We start from the raw sequence: 20,647 nt of genomic DNA, 5'->3' as shown, positions 1-20,647 counted from the left end.
CAAGCTAGTCTTTTTAGAGCACTCAGGTGTTTCCTCTTTAAAGAGGAGAGAGCTACAGCTGGGCAAAGGGCAAACATTCATGCAAAGAGATATGTCCAATTAGGCTAAAGAACATTTTAGCAGAGGAAGAATAGGAACAAAGACCCTGACATAGGAATGAGAACACTTTTTTGTCCTATAGAAATGAGACTTGAATAGAGTGGTGCTATGAACCACTCTAGGAAGGGGTCTTGAAATAAGATATATCACCACATTTTATTTCCACCTTGGACATGAGATCATGAGATCTTTTAAAATAGTATACCAGTACTCTGTATTCACACATATTTTTTATTTATTTTCCATGACCCAGCATGTAACACTTTTATTAGAGCAATTTGCTTACATTTTCTTATTTAGTCATCACAAAATCTTCATGAGAATATAAAATCAAACATGTCAGTGAATTTTGAAGAGAAAAAGGAGTGAGGACTTGTCTAACAAACTGATAAGTGATGTATTTGGAATTTGTTGGGGATTCTTTGTGCAATCACTTAACACTTTAACTGTGGTCTTTCCTATTAAGAAATAATGCTCAAATTGGTGTCTTCATTTAATTTTAGTAATGGTGGTCCAATAACTCAAAATCCTTAAGCCTCATTGAATGTAAGAAGCCAAATACAAATTCAAGCTGGAGACAAAGTGAAATTTTCCTAGCAGAGGTCTGAAATCTTGACTTGAGTTCTGCGTTTGGATAATTCGCTTCCACATGGAATCTCAGAGTTCATTTTCCTAGACATTTTTATGGCCCATTTCAGCTTTGTTTCAACAATTCTGTTAACTTTCAAAGAGAATATATGAAAACCTGAGACTGTATCAAAGTATAGACCCTCTGGTAGCAGGAAGCATAATGAGACTTCTCTTCCAATCACCAGTCTGTGCTGAGGTGAGGGTTAGCTCAGTGTTCCCGCCTTGGCAGTAATATCATTCAATGATATCGGACTCTCACCAGTTAAAAGTGACCAAGAAAAGGTGTAGAGGTCAAGAGAAGGATTGTAAAGAGAAAGCAATTCATTTGTCTTTTCGATATCCTTTCTTCCAAAGTAAAAGAACATGAAGTTGTAGGGGTGAATAGTGATTCCCCTTAACATTACATGTGTAATTTCTGAATGACATATGATTTTCAGTTCATTATATTTTTCCCTTGAAAAGTTTGCACCATGTAAATTTAATCCAATGGACAAAGGAAATAGTGGAGAATCGTGTGAGCAGCTGAACAGCATATAGAAAAATTGGAGCAGAAAAGATAATTCAAACTTAGATTCAGAAGCCTAGTGATTAGTTGTCTATGGCTGCATGATCAATTATCCCAAAACGTTTTGTCAAAAAGTTTGATGAAATTTGTTATCTTCATTTCTGATTTTTAGGAATCTGGGCTTAGAGAGGTCCTGTTGCTCAGGGCCTCTCACAGGCTTCAATCAAGGTGTCAGCTGTGGCTGCACCCATCCACAGCCTTGACTGGAGAAGGACCTTCTTACAAGCTCTCTCACCTGGTTTTTGGCAGGATTCAACTCACATGCTATTTTAATGAGGGTCTTGATTCCTTGTCTGCTATTGGCCAGATTGCATGTGATTCCTCATCAGGAGGTTTCTGAGAAGGTAGCTCACAGCATGGTGAAGAGAGAGAGAGAGTAAGTCACAGTCTTCTGATACCTAATCTCTGAAGGGTCTTTCTTCACATTGACTGTATTATTTACTAGAAGTGAGTCACTAGATCTCACCTACTCAGAAGGGAAGAAGTTACACAAAGGCATAAGTATCAGGGCACAAAAATCACTGTGAGGCTTTTCAGAAACTGTTTACCACATTGGCATCCAAATGTTTGCTATAAAATTAAGAGCAATAAGGCTTTGAACAAGATATTTGAGCATTTTTCAATTTCCCAAGAACAAAGCTGTTTCCTTACCTGTGAAATGGGATTGTGATACTTCACTAGAAAGCAGTATTATTATGTTGTCAGAATCACGGCAAGGTGTATACATTGAAAACATGCTAAAGCTTCAGGTAGTAGGCAGAGAGAAATTGGAATTGCTGTTATTAATAATTCATAGTGCAAAAACAATCTAATTAGTGATATTTCTATATTGCTAAAATAGCATATGTGGGAGGAGGTTGGAATGAGGAGTCTTAAAAACAATACATTAGCTGGATGTGGTGACATGCACCTGTAATCCTAGTTACTCCAGAGGCTGAGGTAGGAGGACCACAAGGTCAAATCCTGATTGAGCAACTCAGCAAAATGCTCCTTCAAAATAAAATATTAAAAAAGGGGCTAGGGATTTGACTCTGTGGTTAATCATACCTGGGTTCAGTCCCTGGTACTAAAAAAAATGTTAATAGCAGAAGCTAAATATTAAATCCTAATGTTTGAAAAAATATTAGGGTCCTATGGTAAAATAATCTCAGAGTGAGGGCAACAGGCATTCATTTACTTCATAATTATTTTTGATTACTTTTTAAATGCCAATCAAAGTAAATGTGGTTCAGAGATAGATCTAAAGTGGAGTTTATTTTGGTATTAGGAATCAATTTGAGGAAAATAAATTCCTCAAAAAATATTAGAATTAACCTAATGCAAACTTCATATTCTCCAAAAGTGAAGAGAAGCAGGATTAACTTTCCCTACATCATATAGCAAGTGAGCAACAGAGTCTTTTCTAGAATCCAAATCCTCTGATTTCTAGGCCAATGCTCTATTAAAAAAAATAGTGGTTTTTATTTATAGTTTTTTTTTTAAAAAATTCCATTGACTACTTTGTTATTTCTAATAGGAAGAAAATGAAAAATTTTAAAGAGGAATCGATGAAATAGTAGAAATTAACATTTTTTTCCAAACTTGCAGACTTAGATATTTTTTTTAAATATTATGGTCATATCATTTTAAAGACTGAAAATTTTAAAAATTAGTCAATTCCTATGTGATTTAAAATGATTTTATTGAAAGTCCTATCAAAGCACTAAAGTGTATTACAAAGGGAAATAAACATCGCTGTTCTTTATGCTTGCACAAAATTTCATCATGAGAGTTAAAACCAAAATCTTCTAATATTTATACATGCTATTTATTGACAGTTATGTACCACATGCAAGTGACCCCACGATAACAGTTATACATCAGAGTGGGTACTTGAATACTGGATTTAAAAGGTACTCATCCCTGCTTCTAGGAACAAAAAGTTGAATGTTTATGAATAGAGAATAGAAAAACTATCAAGAGCTAGGGTGGTTGGGGTTGGGGAGATGAACACAAAGAACCCAAAATTTATTAGGAAAAAATTCAAGACATCTAATATACAACTTGATGACTGTGCTTAATAACTGTGTTATATCTTCAAACTTACTGAGAATAGATAGTAAGTATTCTCACCACAAAAAAAGTGATAAGTATATGAGATAATATATATGCTTATTAGCTCAATTGAGTCATCCCACAATGTATATTTCAAAACATCAAGTTATACTCTGTGTGTGTGTGTATGTATGTGTAACCTTTCATCACTATAAAAAATACCAAAGAAAAGTGTACTTAGAGAAAAGGTTTATTTTAGATGACAATCTTAGTGGTATTTTGGGCCTATGATGAGGTGGCAAATCATGTTGAGGGGTGTGTAGTGGAGAAACACCACACACTTCATGGCCAGAAAGTGAAAGAGAGAAAGAGACTGGGGTCCCACAATCCCCTCCAAATAACAACACCCTAGGGAACAACTGTAACACATGAGACTTATGGTACATTCCAGATCCAAACCATAGCTATATATATGTTTATACGCACACATATGCAAATACATGCACACTGATGCTTCTCAGAACTGACTAAATAAATCCGAATCTCTTGGATTAGAGTCATGATATCAACATTTTCAATGTTCTTTCAGTGATTCTAGGATACTCAGCTAGGATTGAGAACCCCTGAGTTCCAATAAAGAAACTACTGATGCGATTTCCAGAGTTGTATGCATATACTGAAACCACCTAGTCTAAATACTTTACAAAAAAGAATTTCTTTGGTGTTTTTGGTATTCAAACATGTTTACAGTTATTTTCTCTTATGGAGCTTTTGATGACTTGTATAGAGTTTTAGAACCATCAAGTTATCAAATTAATGGTGTGTCATCACCTGCTAACATGAAATAGGTGTTATGTTGCTAACAGCAAATGCTAGATTAATGTCATTTTAGTCACAAGAAGTTCAAAATCAATTTCAATGCTAATCAGTGGTTGAAAGAATAGATTAGTAATGTGGTGAATGCCATTACCCTTTCAAGCTTCTCTTTTATGTGATGCTCCCTGCTGAGGTGAATAAGGTTGTGAGACTGTGATATCATAAAGAAAGGGTATCAATTGAAAAAAGAAGATCAAGAAAAAAGGTAAAGGATTTTGTAGAAGAAAAAGCAAAGTTTAAAATTTTCCTTAATTCATTTTTCTCTCTACTAAGCTACCTTATCAGCATCACTGTGAACTTAGTATGACTTAAAATAAAAATTAAAATATCCTAAGTTGAAAAATAGAAACTGAACAATATTGGAAGATTTTTGTGTTAAATCATTTTAATTTTAATGTAAAGTTCTTAAATTCATAGCTGTTATTTTTATCTCTGCTGTGCAATGTTATTTTAGAAATGTGTTGTATCTACTCCACTATGTTATTAAAGTGACCTAATTAATAGAAGGCAGTTACATGATAATATCCCTAATAGGGAATGTGATCTTGTTACTTTGGTTCAATGATAATATGTGAATGATACAAAGTACATTTTCATTTAAGTGTCTCGTTCACTTCCGATGCAGGTTTGAAGGATATTCTATAATTGTAGTTACTTTGTGTGTACATAAATCATGTATGGTAACAAATTTAGATCAATATGAGTAGATTTTCAGTTGAAGGAAGTTATTTACAAACTTGATGAGGATGAATTTTTTGTATGATATTTATCTACTTTGGAAAGGTTTAGTTGAAAAAAGGTAAAATAATTTAAAATTTGTTTTGCTTTGAATTATGGTACTAATCCATGAATTTTGTGTAATATACATAGCATCAAAATTGAACTGAAGAACAAAATGCTTTGTGTTTTCAAAGTGGACGTCATATGTTGAAAAGAACTGTGTGTATATGCACAGCTCCCTTACCTATCATGGTAGAGGAGATGCAGTATGTTCCCTTATAGTCTATCTATTTTTTTAAGCTAAAGTTTGTGTATTTATGTATTATTTGGAGTGAGTTCCTTTTCTTTTTTTTTTTTTTTTTTTTGGTACCAGGAATTGAACCCTGAGGCACTTGCCCACTAAGCCACATCCCCAGCACTTTTCATTTTTTTATTTTGAGAAAGGGTCTCACTAAGTTACTTATGGACTTCTGGCTAAATTGCAGATGCTGGTTTTGGACGGCAATCTTCCTGCCTGAGTCTCCCAAGTCACTGGGTTTAAAAGTATGCGCAACTGCACCCAGCCTAGTAGTGAGATCTTGAGTCATTTTTATATTGTGTAATTATTGTTGAACAATGCTTTGTTAATATGATCTTTGTGCAGGGAAAAGAGCCAAACATGTATAATTGAAAGTAACTGTCAGGTGGTACATCAATCGCCTTCCTGCTAACATTAAGTCACATGATGACATGACCTTGTTTTAATCCCTTGTAACAGGTCAGATTTTATCTTCAGGTCTTCTTTACTAACATACAGTTCTCATTTTTTTTATCATTTAATTTTGACCAAGTATTAGCTATCTTTTCCAACCTTACACCTGAATTTATTGACCCTTTTCTGTTTCCTGTCATTCACTACAAAATAGCCAAGTCTCTTCCTAGTTATGTTTCTCATAATACCTTGTCAAACACAGCAAACAGAAAAAAATAAATGCTACCAACAAGCTGTTTTTAACCTCCTGTGATCCCTTACCCCTAAGTAAATTAGATACATTGTTTGTATTAAACATTTCTATTTTTTGCTGGTGTATTGTGCTAAAGATTTCTACTACATAATATGGATACTGTCTTGCATTCTGATAATATTTTTTTCTCACTGCCAACTATTTGATCCCTAAAACAATAATATTGGATTTCAGTTTTTAAGGCAATACCCCACTCATAGGAGCTAATTTATGTTTCAGACAAGATGGGGTAAATTATGCTGCTTAAAGAAGAACAAAAACAACTCAAGGTTTATTTATTTTTAATTCATAGACTTTATTTTTCAGAGCAGTCTTAGGACTACTGAATAATTGAATAGAAAGTGTAAACAGTTTCCATATGTCTCCCTAATACCCACACAGAATTTTCCTGATAATTAACATCTCGTTTTAGTATGGTACATTCATTAGCAATTGATGACCAACATTGATACACTATTATTCATTGAAATTTACAGTTAATTTTAGGGTTTGTGTCTGGCTTTACATGGTTATACACATTTGAAAAGTATATATCATATATCTGTCATTACAGTAATAAACAGAATAGTTTCACATCCCCCCAAATCCTCTGTGCTTCACCTATTTATTCTTCCCTCTGTGCAAGCCCCTGGCAGCTACTGACCTTTTTACTGTTTAATTTTGCCTTTTGCAGAATGTCATACAGTTGAAATCATGTGGTATGTAGCCTTTTCATACTGGACTCTTTAACACAGCAGTACACATTTGAAGTTCCTCAATGTCATATCATTTCATGGTGTGCATAGTTTATTTCTTTTCTTTCCTGAATATATTATGTCCTGTGTGTGCCAAAATTTGTCTATCCATTCACCTTTTGAAGGGCGTTTTGGTGAACTCCAAGTTTGGGCAATTTTGAATAAAGCTGCTTTAAACATTGGGAACAAGTTTTTTGTGTGGATGTGTTTTCAACTCATTTATGTAAATATCAAGGAGTGTGATTGCTGAGACATATGGTAAGACTTGAACTTTGCAAGAAACTGCCACTTTCTTTAAATGTGGCTACACCATTTTGTATTTCACCAGTAGTGAATCATAGTTCCATTGCCCCAGACTCTGGCTAGTGATCGGTGTTGTCCATGTTCTGAAGTTCAGCCATTCTAATATGTATCATTGATGTTTTAATTTGCAATCCCCTAGTGATGTACAGTGTTTAGTATACTTTCATACATTTATGTGCCATCTGTAGATCTTCTTTGGGGAGGTGTCTGTTTCCATATTTTGTTTCTTTTTATTTTTTTTTTGCTATTGTTGAGTTTTAAAAATTTTTGGTATAATAGGAAATGAGTCCTTTATCAGATAGATGTTTTGTAAATATATTTCAGTCTATGACTTGTCTTTGCATTCTCTTAGCAGCTGTATTTTTCAGAGAAGTTTGTCATTTTAATGAAGCCCAATATCAATTTTGTCTTTCCTGTACAGTACTGTGATGTATAAAAAGTCATTTCCAAAGTCAAGATCACTGAGATTTTCTCCTATGTAATCATCTAGGTGATTAGAAATTTTTCATTTTGAATTTAGGTTTATGATCCTCTGAGTTTTTCAAAAATTTATAAGGTCTATGTTCATATTTTTGGTTTTTCACATTTTCTGAACTTTCTATTTCCCTTTTCAATTTATTTTTTATCACTATGGCCATATCTTCGTTACTATAACTTCATAGTAAATCTTGAAGTTGTGTAGTGCCCATCTGTATTTTGCTCTTCCTTAATATTCTACTGGCTATTCTGTCTCCTTTGCCCTTTAATGCAAATTGTAGATCAATTTGTCAATAATAACAAAACTTTACACCAAAAATACAAAGAACTCAATTAATAAGTGGGTCAAGGAACTGGACAGACACTTTACAAAAGACATATAGGTGATTAATAAATATATGAAAAAAAGTGTTCAACATCTCTAGGATTTAGAGAAATGTAAATTAAAACAACTCTAGGATTTCATCTTACTCCTATTAGAATGACTATCATCAATAACACAAACAATAATAGATGTTGGCATGGATGTGGGGAAAAAGGCACACTTTCACATTGCTGGTGGAGTTGCAAATTGGTGCAAACACTCTGAAATGCAGTGTGGAGAATCCTCAGAAAACTTGGAATGGACCCACCTTTTGACCCAGTTATCCCACTACTTGGTTTATACCCAAAGGACTTAAAATCAGCAAACTACAGTAACACAGCCACATCAATGTTTATAGCAGCTCAGTTCACAATAGCTAGATTGTGGAAACAACCTAGATGCCCTTCAACAGATGAATGGATAAAGAAACTGTGGCATATATACACAAGGGAATATTATTCAGCCATAAAGAACAATAATATTATGACATTTGCAAATAAATGGATGGAATTGGAGAATATCATGCTAAGTGAAATAAGTCAATCCCAAAAAACCAAAGGCTGAATGTTTTTCCTGATAAGTGGAGGATGATATATATAATGGGGGTGGAGAGGTAGGTTATGAGAGAAAAATTGAGGAATTTTAGATCATGTAGAAGGAAATGAGAAGGATCGGGGTATGAAAGATAGTGGAATGAGACAGACATCATTACCCTATACACATGTATGATTACACAAATGGTATGAATCTACATTGTGTACAATCATAGAAACAAAATGATGTACCCCATTTGTGCACAATGAATCTGAATGCAGTCTGTAAAAAATAAAAAGAAATTATAAAAAAATAATTCACAAAATAATTTTCTGGGATCTTGATTGGGATTGAATTGAGGTTTTAGACTAATCAAGGAGATATGGCATCCTAACATTGAGTTATTCTATTCATGAGCATAAAGAATCTCTATTTAAATCTCTAAGGTATTTTGTCAGAGTTTTGCAGCTTTTCTCATATAGATATTTTACAAATTTTGTGATATTTATGCTTAGACATTTTTTTAATTTGGGTACTAATGTTAACAGTATGCTTTAAATTTAAAATTGCAGTTATTCTTTATTTGTATTTAGGAAAGAAATTGACTTTTAGATATGAACCTTGTATCCTGATAAATTACTATAATTGCTTATGAATTCTAATTTTTTTTATTCCTTGGAATTTTCCCCCAAAGAATCATGCTATCTATAAACAAAGATACTTATTTCTCTCTCCCAAATTTTTTATTTCCTTTCTGTAACATTTTGTTTGCTATGACTTCCATTAGAATGTTGTATAGGAGTGGCGAGAAATGATCTCATGGCTTGTCAAATCTCAGGATGAAAGTATTTAGTACCTCACCATAAATAATGAAGCTACTTGTACATTTTTTGTTAAATGTTATTTATTCGGTTGTAGAAATTCCCCTCTATTCTTGTCTTACTGAGCGTTTATCATGAATAGGTATTGGATTTGTCAAATGCTTTTTTTTTTTTATCTTTTGATAGGATTGTATGATTATTTTTTCTTTAGCCTGTCAACATGGTCTGTTACATAATTTTTGAAAGCTCAACCAGTCTTTAATTTTGATATAAATCCCATCTGGTCCCAACTGTGTAGTACTTTTATTCATTGCTGGATTCATAATGTTTATAGTTTGTTGCATTTATCTTCATAAAAATATTGTTCCATAATATTCCTTTCTTTTCAAGCTTTATCTGACTTGGTGGTAGAATAACACTGGCCCTAATGCATGAGCTAGAAAATATGCCCTCTTTCTGAATTTCTGGGAGCAGTTATACAGAATCAGCATCCTTTCTTTGTTACAATTTACCAGTGAAGCCAGCAAGACCTGGTACTTTTTGTTTTGGTTATTAATCATTCATTCGATTTCTATAGTAGACAAAAATCTATTAAGATTGTATATTTCTTATATGATTTTACTAAGTAATTTCTTTCAAGAGATTGTCCATTTCATCTAATTGTAGGCATAGAATGATTCATAATATTCCATTATTATTCTTTCAAGTAAATGAGTAGTTATGTCCCTCTTTTATTACTGATAAAAAATTGTGACTTACTCTTGAGTAGCCTCACTGGATGTTGATAATTATATTATCTTTTCAAAGAACCAGCATTTAGTTCTGTTGAGTATCCTATTTTAAATCTATTGATTTAAAAAATTGTTATTCTGCTTACTGGATATAGCTTGATCGTTTTCTCGTTTTGTAAGATGTCAATTTGTTCTTTTCCTATATGTATATCGGTTCTATTAAGTTCCCCTGGACATAATTTTCACTGCTCCCACAAACTGATTAGTTTTATTTTCATTTTTCATTTATTTCAAGTTATTTTGAAATTTATTTAGCCCTGTGTTATTTAGAAGCCCAAGTTTTAATTTATAAATTATTTTTTCCAGTTATTTTTGCTATTGATTTCTAGTGTAATCCCATTGTGATCTGAAAGGAAATTTGTGTGCTTTCTATTCTTGTAAGAACCATTGTTCCTTTTGATCAACATCTCCCCATCTCCCCCTCTCCCTGCCTATGGCAAACATTATTATACTCTGTACTTCTATGAGTTTGAATTTTTTAGATATTACATACAAGAGAGATTAACAGTGTGTGTCTTTCTGTGCTTATTTCACTTAGCGTGTCTTCCAGATTCTCACAAATGACAGAATTTTATCTTTAAGGGCTAAATAGGATTATGTTTTGTGTATGCATCATATTTTATTTCTTTTTAAAAAATTCTTTAGTACAGCCTCTTTTAATTGATGTACTTATGCCATTTATATTTAAAATGATTATTGTTATAGTTGACTTTACCTGATTTTTATTTATTTTTTCTGAAACCTGTATTCCACATTTTTATGATTCCATTTTCTTTCCTTTCTTAGCGTATCAATTATGTTTCTTTGAAAAATATTTGGTGTTTGCCCTAGATTGTTGAAGATGCAATCATAATTAAAAGGTTCACTTTCAAATAACACAGTATTTCATGGATAGTACAGTAGTTTATAACAGTATTTCCAGTTCCTTCCATTCATCCCTTATGATTGCATTCATTTATTATACTTATCCATACATTATAATCACCTAATATTATTACTTTTTGAACATAGTTATGAAGAAGCAAGAAGAGTATTAGTTATGCAATATACTTTGAAGTTTCTAAGTGTTCATGTAGCTTAACATCTGGTCTGAGTAATCAATTGATGATTACCTACTTTTTTCCCCCAGTACTGGGAATGGAACCCAGGCTACATTCCTGGCCTTTTTCATTGTATTTTGAGACAAGAACTCACTAAGCTGTGTAGGCTGGCCTCAAACTTGTGATCCTTCTGCCTCAATTTCCTGATTAGATTGGATAATAGATGTGCACCATTCCTCCTGGTTAAACTGATACACCTTTAAGTTGTCTTAGTCCCCTTACCATATTTATTCAGCAATTTCAAACATTTTCATATACTATAGGTTGTAGAAATGTTATTTAAATTAAAAAGTGCTTATTCTCTTGGTAGACATTAAAAACATGTAAGTTTCATTGCATTATTTCAAATTATCACTGAAACAATCTTAAATTAAGAAATAATATTAATGGCAATATTAGTAATAGAATTTATTTTAGTCATATCTAACAAATTATTAATATTATTATTTTATTTTTTTGCAGTGCTGGGGATTGAACCTAGGGCCTTGTGCTTGTGAGGCAAGCACTCTACCAACTGAGCTACATCCCCAGTCCTAACAAATTTAAAATTAGTAATCAATTTCAAAATTCAGTAACAGAATACATGAAATGTTCTAATGAAACAAGTTAGGCATGATTATCAGGTGCCTTGGAGATAAGTTACTTGAAAAAAATATGTAAATATTGCTCTGGAAACAAAACCCAGAATAAGTTCACAAGTTTAGGATAAAAAATTCTTTATAAGAAAATTACTTCAGTATCTATTTTCACTTTCTGTAGTAACCTAACACATTTTTTCCTGAAATACATTTTGTTAAAATTTAATAGGAAAACGTTTTCTATTTTCCATATAAACCTAAGAATTCCAATAGACTGACAATTTCCAAAGAAACTTTTATGTTTTCAAAAGTTTGTAGGGTTTGTATATTCTGATTTAAGTTGGAGTGCAATGCATTCTTATCCATAAAATACCAATAATCTTTTAATAATTTATCAAATAATTTATTTGAGAGCCAAATATGGAATATGGAAGGAAACTGAAATAATTATTTAATTTTGCCTTAGAAACTCATTTCAAATATATTCAAGTCTTCTTCTTTGGAGTTCTTCCTTTGGTTTTAAGGAGATAATGTTTCTACTTCAGTGCTAGAATATGTACAAATATTCATCGTGTAGATAAATAGCTCGTAAATAATTTTATTTAAGTATCCTTAATGGAATTTATGTGTAATATTAGAGTATATTTGGCAAGTTTTAGTATGTCTTTTGGTTTAAGAATTTCATAAATTAAATGAAATAAAATTAGTGGAATATTCTTGAATTGTTGTTTTACTGTTGAATACTCAATGAATTTTAAAGCAGTAGTAATGAAACCCGATCCAGCTATATTGAAACAAGAAAATAATGTCCCCAAAATATTACTGATGACATTAATTTCATATTTTTTAATGAATAATAATTATCATTCTGTTCTTAGGGTTCATGACCTAGAATCACTCTTAAAGTAAGAAGACCATTAGGGGTAACATGATCTTCTGGGTTCTTTGATAAAAAAATTATTTTAGCATAAAATCTCATGTAAATCAAGCAGCACAATATATGTGCAAAATGCTTCATCAGAGTATCTCTACCCAGAATTATTCAGTGACACTTTGTTAGAACACTTTATTGGGCAAAATGTTCTTACCCAGTAAAGTAAAAATATATTTTTGTTTTATGAACATACTTTGTTCATTGAGAAAACAGCAAATCAGTTAATAAACAAACAATATCTACTGACACAAGTGACTTTACCATGATAATGAATACTTGACCTTGTTTTGAGATGCAGAAGTGGTTCTCACAATCTAGTCTTTGAGAAGCTAATTTTGATTTCCAAAAATGAAAGAAATCTAAGTGAATAGCGTACTTGTGGTTTATCAAGTACGTTATTTTTGCTTTTGCCAAATTTACCCAGTATTTGCAGCAGCATTCTTGCCCTGGAAATTCCAGAAAATTGTAATACACATTTTATGCCTGTGGCTTTGAGTTTCCCTTTTTATGTTGTTGTTGGGCGTTTATGATAAAGTAAACACCATGGTTTTTCTTTCCTTCAAAACATTTAGTTTTCCTTCTCAGCATATAGAAACATTATATTTTCCAGTTTTTACTCTTTCTTTTGCTGCAGTAAGGTAGTAGTAGTTGACAAATTTCTGCTTAATAAAATATGAGAACAGATAAACACTGCAGCCAAACTGGGATTGTAATCTCTTCCTTGTACAATCTTCTTTTTTTTTTTTCTCTCCTTTCTTGGGCTACAAACTTGTGGGTTTTGCATTAGGAAGATCAACTCTGCAAGAAGAATGGATGGATGGACAGGGTATGGCTTCCTAATAGCAACCATGTTGGACTGTGATATGAATGAGTAATCAACTGTCAGGATTAAATCACTGAAAATTTGGATTTCTATTTTGATGTAATATTCTGTACCGAAGTCTATATAATCTTGTCTGGTTTACACTGTGTACTTTCTACAGTATTATGGGATATAGTTCAGTCTCTTTAAAAGTTATAATTGAAATTAAACTTTTGTGATATGATATTTTAAGGAAAATTAGGTGAGAGTAAGAACACCTAGTTTCTGTTAATATAATTTATACAATAATACAAAATTCCTGTTACCCTACAGTTCCAGTGTTATCTTTACTCGTTTTATGAGCATTCCATAGATACCTTGCTCTGGTTGATAATTCTCCAAGTCTGATCACTCAGAGGTACACACAGATTTGTGTTTGCTGCACTTCTTAGAGATTTCAAGTAGTTTATGAAATAAAAAGTAAATAATAAAACTTCTTCTTACTCCTATTTTTAAAAATAATTGAATTAAAACATAATATGAAGCCTCAGAAGCACTTATGGTAAATTTTCAAATTTTAACATGTTCAATAATGAAGAATTAGAATATTTTGCATACTGGAATGTTGGCTTTAGCTTACAGGTTTACTTGCCATGGAGTTTTTCTAGCAAGTTAAGTATTATTTATTCTTAAGATACTATTAACAAAGTCTCAATTTAAGAAATGTTTGTATTTATGATATGAGGATTAATATAATATGAAACTTATCTACAAATTTAATGTTTGCCATATGTGTATAGAAATGTATCATGTAGAAAATGGTTTTCATGGTAGTAAACCATTATGCATTTAATTAGAAAATTTTCTTTGCAATAGTGTTTTCTATTGGTTCTTCATAGTTATACATTACAGTAGAATCCATTTCAATATAATTATGCAAACATGGAATATATTTTATTCTAATTAGGATTCCATTCTTGTGAGTGTGCACAATGGTAAGATTTATTGTGATATATTCATAAGTGTACATAGGAAAATTATGTTAGATTCATTTTACTATCTTATCTTTTCCTAGTCTCCTCCCTTCCCTTCATGTCCCTTCAATAGTTTTTAAATGTGATTTTTAATCAGAGTAATCCTGTTTATGTGATTGCCATTAGTGGAATAAAAGGTATTTCCAGTTTTATAATGTAACTTTGCTCATGAAGAAAACATACATAATGTTGTGAATCTACTGCAGGCTTTAATCTTATAAATGTTTAATAAGTATACTATAATCAATTCAGCTATATATTGTATGTCCAATTTATGTGATATTGTTCTATATACAGATATGGTAAGTAAAACTATGTAAGGATTCATCAAAAATTCATAGTAGTTCTATTTCTATAGTCTGTTGTGTGGTGATCAAGCCAAATGACATTTGTATCTTAATAAGATAGAAAAAAGGGATAGAATGTGTTTAAATTTAAAAACAACACTCTCCTTGAGAAAAAAACATGGATTTTATACCACAAAATTAGTTATATTTCCATCCATAGAATGACTCAAAAAATTTGTCTCAGCACTGGTTAAATAAAAATTGTGATCATATACATTAGCCAGAAAGAGTTTTTGCTACAAGTAATACAGAAAATGAAACTAAATAACATCTATATTTATTTTCCAAAAAGTTCTGTTATTTTTCTACAATGCAGGAAGATTGTATAAAAATCCTTTGTTTTCACACTTTACTATGAACACGAAGCCTAATTATAATATTGTCTGTTTTTCTATTTGAATGTGTCAGTTTTCATATTATGATTTTCACACCTGTACTAGCTAAGATTAAACAGTCATGTCATCTGAGACCACCCGACAACTAAACTGTGAAAATTAATTTCAATTTCACCTAAGCACAATCTCAAGCTGTTTTCCTATTACTCCCATACCAGGATATCTGTGACTTTTGCCTACCAAATGGCTTACTTATTATTATAGAAAATACTCTAAAGAGTTGTGGTGACAAACTCTATGTCATATTAAAGAACAACTTTAATAAACACATCTTATGTTTGATGAAAATGTATTATGAAGTGATTTTTCTAGTGAGATGTTTAACCAAACATCTCCTAATGATAAATATTAAACTCTCAAAAATATTTATGATATGGTAACCTCTGTTATTATATAATCAACTTACATGTGTCTTTTTCAGATGTTATTAAGGCATTGTTTATAGCAAAAGATGTGTTTAAAAATGAATGAAACAAAAACTGACAAAACCCTAAGAAATAGAAAAATCATCAGCACTGGTGGAGATTTAATAGTACTCTCTTCATTGAGTGAAATGTGAAAGCCAAACAGTGTCATTTCAAGGAAATTTTACCCCAATATGAGTGTGTGTATATGTACTGTAGTTATGTGAAAGTTTTCCAAAAATATTCATATTTAGGATCTGCCAATGTATAAAATGGTAGCAGTAGAATTTATCTGGGAAATTCAAGACTGTTTCAACTTTGAAAAAATCAATTTGTTATATTAACAAAATGAATGAGAAAAAAGTATTCATTTTCTAGATGCAGATATATCACCTAATAAAGTTTTTAAAAATCAGATAAGAATCAATCTAGTTTCTGTCTAAAACTGGACAGGGAAGGAACTCCTTTAATTCCATAAAGGGTAACTTAAAACCCACAAAAGAAGCTAGCACTGTTACTATACTTGATGATAAGTATGAAATGCTTTTCCTGAGAATTGGTTCCTTTTTCTGGTTAAAGGTGGTAGTGTGATCCCAGGAAATTCAGTGACACAGACAGAAAAGAGTACAGGTTGGAATGAAATAGCTCAACTCTTTGGGATGACGATATGGTTGAATATGTAGAATATTATTCTAAAGAACCTCCAAAGAATGGTTACTTCTTATAAGAAAATTTTATGAGTTCAGCAAGTCATAAGTTGGTAGGTCAATGTATGAAAATCAATTATATATGCAAGCAACTGAAAATAGAAGGTTTTAAAAATTTGAAAACTGAACAGCATGAAATGATTAGGAATAAATTTAACTATATGTCCAAGATCTGTAAACTGAGAAATATATTATACTGTCAAGAGAAAGTAACCTATACCAAAGCGAAGAGTCAGACTCCCCCCAACCATGCTGAAGATGGGGGGTGGGGAGGCTCCTGCAAGGCAGGCAATTGCTCTACCACTGAGTCACACCTCAGACCAGTACTGTTTTTATTGACTTAGAAGACTCAGTAGGGTTAAGAAACCATTTATCTTCACATCAGCCTGTAAATTTCTTTTCATGTCTCTTAAAATCCCAGAAAACTACTGTAAAATTTGACAAAGTAATTTCAAAATGTGTATGAACAATTCTAAGAGCATCGTATAACAAAATCAATTTTGAAAACAAGGAACAAATTTAGAAAACAAACCCTGCCTATTTTACTGGCATATTATAAAACTATGGTGATCAAGACTATGTAGTATTGGTATTAGGAGAGACACGTCAACCAAGGGAATATCAAAGGGAATCCAGACGTAGATCCCCAGTTGTGCAGTTAATTGACATTAAATCTGTGGAAGTAATTAAAGAAAGTTTACTGAAACAGTGGGACATTCATATATAAAATAAGTCAAACCAAATATTACACCTTGCACAAATATTATCTTAAAAATAGATCACAGACTTAAATATAAAACTATAACATCTAGGACAGAAATATCTGGAGAAACATCTGAAGAAAGTCTGTTACATTGTAAACATTTAAAAAATATGTTCATCAAAAATGAAAGCTCTGTTCTTCAAAAGGCACTTTTAAGAAAATGAAAAACCAGTTATATCCATAATACTTTTAATTTAACATTTCAAAATAAGAATCCTAATCTATTTTTTAAAAGGCAAATGTTTTGAACAGATATTTGACTTGACAAAAATTTTGTATGTACTACATTTTCTTTATCCATCCATCTGTTGAAGGGCACCTAGGCTGGTTCCATAGTGTAGCTACTGTTAGTTGAGTTGGTATAAACATTCACATGGTTGTGTCACTGTAGTATGGTGATTTTAAGTCCTTTGGATATAAACCAAGGAGTGGGATATCTGGTTCAAATGGTGGTTCTTTTCCAAGTTTTCTGGGGAATCTCCATACTGCTTTCCAGAGTGGTTGCACCAATTTGCATTCCCACCAGCAATGTTTGAGTATACCTTTTTCCCCACATCCTCACCAACATTTATTGTTCCCTGTATTCCTAATGATTGCCATTCTGACCAGAATGAGATGAAATCCTAGAGTAGTTTTGATTTACATTTCTCTAATTGCTAGAGATGTTGAAAATGTTTCATATATTTGTTGATTGATTGCATTTCTTCTGTGAAGTGTACTCATTGTTAAAGAAGAATGCAATTACGGCATTTGCTGGTAAATGGATGGAGTTGGAGAATATCATGCTAAGTTAAATAAGCCAATCCCAAAAAACCAAATGCTGAATGTTTTCTCTGACATGCAGATGGCAATTCACAAAGGGGGCAGGTAGGAAAGAATAGTTAATTTAGGTTAGGTAGAGTGGATGTAATATAGGGAGAATGAAACAGACCTTGCCTTATGTACATGTATGAAAGCATGACTGATGTGATTCTACAATATGTACAATCAGAAAAAGGAGAAATTGTAACCCATTTATGTATGATATATCAAAGTGCATAAATGCATTCTACTGTCATGTATAATTAATTAGAACAAATAAAAATTAAATAAATTGCATAGACACAAACACAAATAGAAATAATGCATACAGGAAAAGCAGTGAAGGAGTGCTATATCATTAGTCATAAGAAAAATGCAAATTAAAAGTATAATGACATAGCAGTATAAAACATTATTATAGAAAAAAACTACATGGGCAATGTCAAGGTTGATGAAGATGTGAAGAAACTGGTCTCTTTTGGAAAACAATTTAGAAATTCCTTTTAAAATCAAGTATAAATTTACCATACAATGTAGTAATTCTCCTTGGTATTTATTTTTAAAATGAAAATATTAATAAAAGACATGAACCAAAATATCCAGTAAATGAATGTCTAAAAATTCTATTCATGCAAACAGATTACTACTCAGCAATGAAAAGGACTAATTGATACATGTAACTGGGGAATGAACCACAAAACATTTTTTTCTTTTTTAGAAGGCAAACAAACCTAAGTATATACTGAATAAAACCATTTATATGAAAGCCTGAATCAGGGAAGACATATCTCTAGTGATAAAAGTGACATCAATGGTTTCCTAGACTTAACAGATCAGTGGGACAATGAGGGGGAATGTGAGGATGGGCCCAGAATCAGTCAACAGGAATCAAGTGTTTGGTTTGGTGAAATTTTTTATATGTTGATTTGGTAGTGGTTGCTTTGGTATAAATGGGAGGTTTTTGGACTAAAAAAATGGGAGGTTTTTAAACTAAAAAAAAGTCATGCCATATATCTAATACCAAAGACCAGACCTGATTACAGATTTTCAAAGGAACAAGTGCCACAGCTCTTAAAAAGAAAAAAAAAAATCCTCATACAAGAAAGGAATATAAAGACTAGGAGAGTGATATGTAAGGATAAATTTCTGGAAGAGTTTTAAAGAAATTGTTGCCAACATGTCATTCTCCACCCTGAAACCAAACACATTACCACAGTATCCATGCACTGAGAAGAGCTGGGTGGGAGAACCTGTTTTTAAGTTTAAAGTTAGAGGGACCATTTGAAGATCTTGGTGCATACCAGTTCAGTTAGATGATTAGATACTGTTATACAGTAAATTTTGCCTCCCAAAAAGCTACATTGAAGTCTGGATCCTTATGAATATAATCTTATTTGAAATTGGGCCTTCGCAGAGTAATAAAGTTAAGATGAGGTCATTAGGGTGGACCCTAATTCAATATGGTCGTTGTCTTCATAACCAGACAGGAAGAAATTTAGAGACATAGGAGAGGAAAATGCCTTGTGAAAACAAAGACAAAGACTGAAGTGGCCTGGCAAGGGTATCAAATATTACTAGAAAACTCCAGAAGTTTGGAGGAATCTGAGAATGATACTTCTCTACAGGTTTCAGAAAGGATATGGCTCAACCTTCACCTTGATTATAGACTTGTAGCCTCCAAAACAGTGAGACAATATATTCTATTACCTTAAGCCACTAAGTCTGTGGCATGTTATTCTATCAGCCCTAGAAAGAAAATAGAGCAGTCAACCTTTATTCATGGTGGATATGTCTGAAGAATCCCAGTGGATGCCTGAAACCACAGATAATATCAAACCCTATATATGCTGTTTTTCCCTATACTGTATAGGACAAAGCTTAATTTATAAATATGGCACAGTATGAAATTAATGATGATAAAATGGAATAATTATAACAATATACTATAACAAAAGTTGAGCAAATGTGGTCTCTTCCTGTCAAAATAATGTCATGCTGTGCTTAGACTTCTTGTGGTGATCTAAAATGATACAGTGCCTATGTGATGAGATTAAGTGAGATGAATTATATGGGCATTAGGCTACAACCTAAGAGTTACCTGAACATAAGTACTGCAGTACCATGACACTCTGATGGCCAAGCTGACTACTAGGTAATGGGCTGGTAGTGTATGCACATGGATAGTCTGAAAAAAGGAATGATTCATGTTCCAGGTGGGAGAGAGAAGTATGGCATGGAATTTTATCACATGATACAGAAAAATTCCTAATTTTAAATTGCTTATGCCTGATATTTTCTACATAATATTTTCAGAGCACAGTTAACTAAAAGCATGGAAAATGAAGCCATGGATAATGGGGGGACAGCCATAGAGATGTGTTCTGTAACCTAGATTATAGCTTTCATAGAGGAGATCTAAGAGGACCAGATATTTCAAATCACTGGAAGAAGATTGAGGTTAGCATCGGTTTGCTTCTGCATTGAGTTTAGCCTGTTCTCTCAGCTTATCAGTTCAGAAACTGCTGATATTTCTTTCCCGTGGACCATATGTGGCCTGTTTGCAACATAGCTAGGATGGAGTTAAACCACACGCAAGCCAGTCTGCATGTCTTCAGAGAGGATACACAATTTGGGTGGAGTCTACTGCTGCAAAGGCAGACTATGGAAAAAAAGAACTTCCAGCGCATTGGGTCAAAATCAAGTTCAGGGAATTAGAGTTGATGGGGCCAGAATGAGAAAACAAGAGAAAGAGTGAATTTAAATATTTGCCTAGTGCAAAAATGTGCTAAGCTCTTTTATGAGACTAAGCATCAAGTAAGCGATTTCCCAT

Source organism: Sciurus carolinensis, chromosome 4, assembly GCF_902686445.1.
Source record: "Sciurus carolinensis chromosome 4, mSciCar1.2, whole genome shotgun sequence".
Classification (NCBI taxonomy): Eukaryota; Metazoa; Chordata; class Mammalia; order Rodentia; family Sciuridae; genus Sciurus; species Sciurus carolinensis.
This window is presented reverse-complemented; position numbering follows the sequence as displayed.